Source organism: Gossypium hirsutum, chromosome D03 (assembly GCF_007990345.1).
Source record: "Gossypium hirsutum isolate 1008001.06 chromosome D03, Gossypium_hirsutum_v2.1, whole genome shotgun sequence".
Lineage (NCBI taxonomy): Eukaryota > Viridiplantae > Streptophyta > Magnoliopsida > Malvales > Malvaceae > Gossypium > Gossypium hirsutum.
The window spans coordinates 29,606,696-29,614,650 of NC_053439.1; the positions used below are offsets into that span (position 1 = coordinate 29,606,696).

Sequence of the window (7,955 nt, forward strand, 5' to 3'; positions counted from 1 at the left end):
GACTTGTTTTGGTATTTAGTTGAATGTTAGTTGATGATTTGGTACCTTTTGATTCTTGCCAAATTATGTCATTTTGGGTACTTATGATGCTTGAATGGTATGGCTCAAACGATAAGTTTGTGATGAAGTGTTTATGGTCATATTTGTGGCATTATTTGTTAAAGTTGGATTATGTTTAATGATGGAAATGTTATCAAATATATGCATGCTTAAATAAGTTGTAGGTGAATGCACTAAGGTGCCTTGTATGGAATATTTGTTGATTGATTTTGGACTATTGAATTGGTCATTACATGTAATTGTTGGTCATGTTTTGATGCTTTGATTATGTGTACAAAAAGCTTCTAGGTATATGCATGATTTGGTGATGGAATTGGCTTGATTTTGGGCAAATTCATGTCCACACGGCCTAAGACACAAATGTGTGACTCAGTCGTGTGTGACACACGGCCATGTGTCCCCTGTAGGTTTTATTGCCTGCAAGTCAAGCTATTACACAGCCTAGTACACATCCTAGCACACAGGCGTGTGACCCTACTCAATGAGTTACACGGGTAAGGACACAGGCTGGGACATGACCGTGTGTCCCTAATTCGATTGTTACATGGCCTGAGACATGGGCGTGTGTCTCAACAATGTGTTGCACACAGCCTGGCCACACGGTCATGTGACCCCTGTATTTAAAATTTTCTAACTCTTTCTTGAACTTTCCAAATGTTTACAGTTTAGTCCCGAATTGTTTCTAATGTATTTCTAAGGCCTCGAGGGCTCAATTTAGGGACGATACGTATCTGGACGATTGTTATATGATTCATTTATGATTATGTATAAGATGTATGTTTAAATGTTTTATTTGTTTGATAATTCTCTATAACCCTAATCAAACAACGATTATGGGTTAGGGGTGTTACATGGGTATATTTAGTGGCATTTTAAGACATTTTATTAGTATTTATCATCCGTATTAGGATCTTGGACGGTGTGTATATGTTAGATACTTTTGATTGTGTGTGGAAGGGTTTTGTTTGGTGGTTTGGTAGGTGCAGGCTGTGGAGAAATAAATAAAGGAGTGAAGGTGTGCCAGGGCAAAAGGTTGGACAGTTTGCCATCTTGTATGCCATGGCAATTCAAAAAGATGATCGAGTCAACATTCAACGCATACCAGTCTCAGCCCAACTCTACTTGTACCAAAAAATCTGTCTAAAAAAGAGGAGAAGATATCGTGGGCTATTGGAGTTACCCAAGGATGAAATTCTTATAAAAATCCAAAGGAGAAAGCTCTAGGTGTGGAGATCGGAGGCAATGATAGAGGGTGGCGACTGAGCAAAGATGGAAAAAGGAGACTGAAGGTAGCCCGTCTGAGCTACCATAGAAGATTATGCTACTTGATTGCGAATTGGTTTGGCGACAACCATCTTCCTAAGTTCTTCCATTATTTCTTAATATGTTTTTCCTTGAATTGAATTGATTGAAATGATCTTAGATGTTATTTTGGAACTTGAATTTTAATCACCAACCCAAGAGCTAAATCTCATAGGGATGAGATTACCATATGAAAACTTTTATTCTCTTTAATGATTGAAGCAGATATTTGATTTAATCTACTATTTCATTCAATTATTTTTAGTTCCCAATTGTATGCATACATTCCCTAAACATAGACGAGTGTGCAATATGCCCCTAAACTGAATAATTCTGAAAAGGTTTGACCAGTTGGACCAAAATTGAATAATGCAAATGAGTATTCGATCGAATACTTGCAGTAGACTCTAGGCATAGAGCAATGTTTTTCTAGAAAGAAGACAAAACATTGCAGGGAATCATGCTAAGGCTTATAAACACAGGCCAGGTAACTTTAGATCTAGCTCTCGAAAGAAGTAGGTCACTTTAGATCTCTTCTAAGCAATAGATTGAGTACGACTATGTTGAGGCATTCTTGAAAGTAAGGGCAGATTCTTAGTAATCCCAACTCACTTAGACATCCCTAGAGGTGTCTTATATGTTGTCCTGTAGGCTCATAACCCATTGTCTAATCTTTTGGACCAATCTCGTCAGTTTGGGCAAACTACCTTCTCGAGTATGTCTTTGATCTCTTTGTTTGCTAGTTCAGCTTGCCCATTCGTCTGCAGGTGGTAAGCTGTGGCAACCTTGTGCTTTACTCCATGTTTGTTGAGTAACCATTTCAACCATTTGTTCACAAAATGGGACCCTTCATCACTGATGATAGTTCTTGGGGTTCCAAACCTAGTGAACACATGCTTCTGCAAAACTTCATCACAACCTTAGCATCGTTCATCGGATATGCCTCGACCTTAACCCAGTTAGACACATAGTTTACTGCTCAATGATGTTTGTTCAAGGCATCTCATTTCTATTGGTGATGTTTCCAACCCTTTGACATCGATCATAGCTCCTTATGTAAGCATACACATTTTTAAATAGTGTTGGCCAAAAGAATCTAGCTTCCAATACTTTGGTGGCAGTACGTGTACCTCCGAAGTGTCCCCCACTTGGAGCTGAGTGGAAATGATATAGAATCTTATGTACTTTATCTTCTACCACGCATCACTTGATCATTTGATCTGCACACTTTTTAAACAAGTATGGTTTTTACCAAAAATAGTATTTCACATCGTGAAGAAACTTTTTCTTTTGATCATACATCTTATCAATCGACATCAAACCACAAGCTAACTAGTTAGCAATATCAACAAACCAAGGGTATTATGGACATGATTTACCTTCAATATCTGCTCTTCTGGGAATGTCTCCTGAATGGGTATAAGTGGAGAATTCCCTTCTTGCGGCTCCAATCTGGACAAGTAGTCAGCTACTTGGTTTTCTACTCCCTTTCGATCTTGAATTTCTAGATCGAACTCTTAGAGTAGAAGTATCGATTGTATCAGTCTTGGCTTAGCGTCTTTCTTGGCAAGTAAATACTTAATTGTTGAATGGTCTATATAGACAGTCACTTTGGTACCTACAAGATAAGATCGAAACTTGTCAAAAGCAAACACAATAACTAGTAATTCTTTCTCTGTTACTGTAAAATTCAATTGAGCTCCTGTCAGAGTCTGACTTACGTAGTAGATGGGGTGAAAAACTTTGTTCCTTTGCTGGCCTATAACAGCTCTCTCGTAAAGTCACTTGCATCACACATAAATTCAAATGGCAAACCCCAGTCCGGTGTGACGATTATGGGTGCTGAAACTAACCGGCTTTTCAAATCAATTAAAGCTTTTAAACACTCCTCATCAAATTTGAACATCTTGTCCTTTTCTAATAATTTGCAGAAAGGTTTAGTAATTTTGGAGAAATCCTTGATAAATCTCCGATAGAAACCGGTGTGGCCCAAAAAGCTCCTAACACTTTTTATAGATGTTGGAGGTGGAAATTTCTTAATAACATCTACCTTTGCTTTATCTACCTCGATTCCATGTCTCGTTATCCAATGCCCTAGAAGAATACCTTCTCGTACCATGAAATGACACTTTTCCCAGTTTAGTACGAGGTTTGTTTCTTCACATCGCATTAGTACCTTGGTTAGATTGGCTAAGCAATCATTATAAGTGTCTCCAAACACTAAAAAATCATCCATAAATATTTGCAAGTATTTCTAAACCATGTCAGTAAAAATAGACATCATACATCTTTGAAATGTAGTAGGTGCATAACATAAACCAAATGGCAGGCGACTAAATGCAAATGTATAGTACAAGCATGTGAACGTTGTTTTGTGTTGATCTTCTGATGCTACTGTGATTTGATTATACCCCGAGTATCCATCAAGAAAACAACAATAGTCTCGACCCATGAGTCTATCCAGCATCTGGTCCAAGAACGGTAAAGGAAAGTGATCTTTCCTAGTCCCCTTGTTCAGCTTCCAGTAATCGATGCAAATTCTCCATCCTATAATTGTTTTAGTTGGTATCCACTCATTATTCTCATTCTTAATTATCGTAATACCTCCTTTATTTACCACGTTCTTCATGATGGGGTTCAGTCTTCGTTGTCCTTAATTATCCCTTTTTCGCCATCTTCTAGGATGATCTTGTGTATGCATACAGATGGACTAATGCCGCGAATATCGGTTATGGTCGATCCAATAGCCTTATTGAATTGTTTGAATACTACGATGAGTTTATCTTCTTGCTCTACGGTTAATTCCGCTGAAACGATCATAGGCAAGGTAGAACCATTAACTAAATAAACATATTTTAAATGTGAGGGAAATATCTTCAGTTCTAATTTAGGTGGCTCCTCAATTGACGCTTTTGGTTGGGCATAATCATTTTCTCTAACTCCAAAGATTCAAAGCAGGATTACAAATTAAATCCCCTTTGAATAGCTTCTAGAAAAGCTAAGTGTTCATCCTCGTCTTCATCAGTTGGATGGTCTGATGTCAAAATTTGCTCTAACGAGTCCTTAACAAATTTAAGTTCCTTTTCCATATTAATTCCTCTAAATCGGACACTGCAGAACAATCATCAATTGTGTATGGAAATCTCATAGACTTAAAAACATTAACTGATACCTGATCGTCCTGAACACGCATAGTAAGCTTGCCCTTTTGCATATCGTTAAGGGTCCTTCCAGTCGCTAGGAAAGGCCTTCCTAGGATGATTGGCACTTCTTTGTCTGCTTTAAAGTCTAGAATAACAAAGTTGACATGAAAAATAAATTTGTATACACGTACCAATACATCCTCGATTTTTCCTTCTGGATGTTCTAAGGATCGATCGGCTAATTGAAGTGTAACCGTAGTAGGTCTCACTTCACCTATCCCCAACTTTCTAAATATTGACATGAGCATCAAGTTAATACTCACACCCAAATCAGATAGTGCCTTACCATATTATGTTGCAAGGTATGGTAAAACATCCAAGATTTTTCAACATCGGGGGTAGTTTGTCTTCAAGATATGCACTGCATTCCTTCGTTAAGGCTACCCATTTAAATTCTCCTAGTCTTCATTTCTTGGACAGGATATATCCTTCATGAATTTGACGTAGTTCAGCATTTTTAGGTGCTTCAACCAACGGGATGTTGATGTGAAGTTGCTTGAGTACGTTTAGGAACTTCTTGAATTGGATTTCCTGCTTCTGCTTTTAAAGCCTTTGAGGGTAGGGTGGTGGAGGCTTCTTTACTGGAACTGATTGATTCATTTTCTGTGGTAAGTCTACATTTAACCAGGTTGTTAGTTTATCAGAATTACCTGGTTCAGAAATTACCGTATCTAATTTTGCATATTCTGGTTCTAGTGAAACTGGAATTTCAACACTCGGTTGAACTTCCATTGAGTCTTGAGCAGCAGCTAACTCCTCTTCAACTTTGATAGTGTTGGGGTCTAATGTCTTTTCGGTCCCCAGTGTCAATGCTTTACAATGCTCCTTCCCTGGATTCCTTAGATTCTCTGTATCACTAGGTAAAGCACCTTGTGGTCGGTTCCTAAGTTCAGTAGCAAGTTGACCTACTTGATTCTCCAAATTCGTTAGAGTGGCGTCATTTTTTGCCATATATGCCTTCAATAGGTTATCTAATCTATTGGAAGGTTTAGCTTGAGTTGGTTTTTGAACTTGTTGGGGGAAAACACCATAAGTGTTACTGGTTCCAGCCCTTTAGTTACTCTAGGAAAAATTCATGTGGTTTTGCCACAATGGGTTATAGAAATTGGATTACAATCCTTTCCTTCCTCGATTTTGGTTCTGGTTACTCATGTAACACAAGAATTATGGGTTTGATGGACATTCTTCAAACAAATGTCCTTCCCCACAATTAACACAGGCTATGTTTTCAAATTGGTTCAGTGGCCAAGCTGCAAAACTATTAAACGCATTAATGGTAAAATTTTTAAGCTTTGAGGATACCTGAGATGCAAGTGAAGTGAGAGCGTCCACTTCATGTACTCCAGCGACTAGTCTTCCTGATGCTGCTCGATTGGTTGGCCATTAACAATTGTTACTGGTAGTTCTCTCAATGATTTCATAGGCCTCGTTATAAGACTTAGAAATGAGAGCACCATTAGCAGAAGCGTCCACTACCAACCTCGTGTGGGCATTGAGACCGTTATAGAACATCTCAAGTTGGATGCAATACGGGATTCGGTGATGAGGGTATTTCTGTAATAATTCTTTGTACCTTTCCCATGATTTAGACAAGGACTAATCATCCATTTTTTGGAAATCAATGATCTTGTTCCTCAACTTAGCATTCTTGATAGGCAGGAAATACTTCATGAGGAGTCTTTCTGCTAACCCTTGCAATGTGGAAATGGAATTTGGTGGAAATGAGTTTAACCTGGCTCGAGCTTTATCCTTTAGCAAATATAGGAACACCTTTCATCGTAGCGCATCATTAGGTATTTTTGCTAACTTGAAATTATCGCTTACCTCCATGAACAGTCTAAAATGAAGATGAGGATCTTCAGCAAGTATTCCACTGAATTGGCCTACTGTCTGAAGCATCTAGACATGATTGGCTTCAGCTCGAACTATTGTGCCTCAATTTCGGGTATCCTAATACCCAGATTAAGATCATCAAACACTGGCACAACATACTGTCTTAAAGATCTATGCTTATCATCAACAATAAGGATAGGATTTTGAGCAGGGTTTGCTTCGTTTCCTTGATTTGGATTTTTGTAGTTCATCTCTTCGGTTCTTCTCTGACTTGCTTATCTTCTTTGCTGCTGAAAAGTTCTTTCAATCTTAGGGTCTAAGGGGAGTAAATCGGTAATTTGATCAATACTCATAAACACCTAAAACAAACATAGAAGAAATTAATTAAGTAAAAATTGAACAGAAAAATAAACGAAAATGCAAAATTAACAAATTCACAAATAATGACTTTCTAAAATAGTCTCCGGCAACGACGCCAAAAACTTGGAACGACGAAAATGTGCAAGTGTACACAACCAGAACAACTAATAAAGTGACAAGTAAATGTCGAGTTATCATACCCACAAGGACTGTGAAAATAATTATTTATGAATGCAATTTGAAACACTTTGGTGAAGAAAAGCATTTTGATTTGAGGAGGTGATTAAAAACTAGGATTTTAACTAAGTAACATAAATAAAAATAAAATAAATGTTCAAATGCACGATTTCAAAAGATTATTTTAATCAAGCTGACATAATTATGCTATATTATTTACATTTCTTAACTTAGAATTATTAAACTCAAGTTCATGTTGTTACGAATAAATTCACGGCAACTCGATAATTTGCTAACTTATGAACATTCTTACCTACCAAAATCCATTTATCTCTTGACTATATATCTATGTTAATTTAACCGATTAAACAAATTTTAATAAGCAAATTTGTTAATGCACATACGTACTTATGAAATTAAAATAATCTCTTGTACTTATTTCTATGCCAATTCAAAAAATTAATTCAATCTCATAAGCATATAAAAGATTATGTGATGTAACAATGTATTTCTACCTTGAAACAGTTTAATCACAATAATCTTGCAAATTATGCAAGGCTTATGTATCGTTAGATGCCATTGCTAATTTAACCCTCAGCTACCTTAGATGATTAAACATACACTGATTATTCATCGTGTTAATTAATTACAATTTCAATCTGTTTAAATAATTAATTCATTAGTTACCTTACAATTGTAATGCAAGAATAACTTAGTCATGGTTTTACTTAATAAAACATCTTACCAAGGCCTATAACGACACAAACACAATTTTAATAACTTAAGTAGACGAAATGCAATCAACCTAACACAAATTAAATTTAAGCCACATTAATTAAATTAAACATATCAACATGAAAAATATTCATAGACATGTTTATAGCAACAACAATAAAATTAAAAGGATAAGGAACAAGAATCAAATCTGGTGTTTCTCCGAGGCTTGACTAGTTTGCTCTGCTCCTCCTCTTTGCTTATTCTTGTTGAAATGAGGCTTCTATGAACACTTGAATGCTTCTC

At 36.7% G+C, this 7,955-nt stretch overlaps 1 non-coding gene across 1 annotated transcript; it reads left to right on the forward strand.

Annotated features, from left to right (window-relative positions):
• The first annotated feature begins 6,099 nt into the window (after positions 1-6,099).
• Positions 6,100-6,206, forward strand: LOC121215801 (small nucleolar RNA R71). The gene has a single exon (XR_005911774.1). It is a non-coding gene; the product is annotated as a small nucleolar RNA R71 (small nucleolar RNA).
• The last annotated feature ends 1,749 nt before the right edge of the window (positions 6,207-7,955 follow it).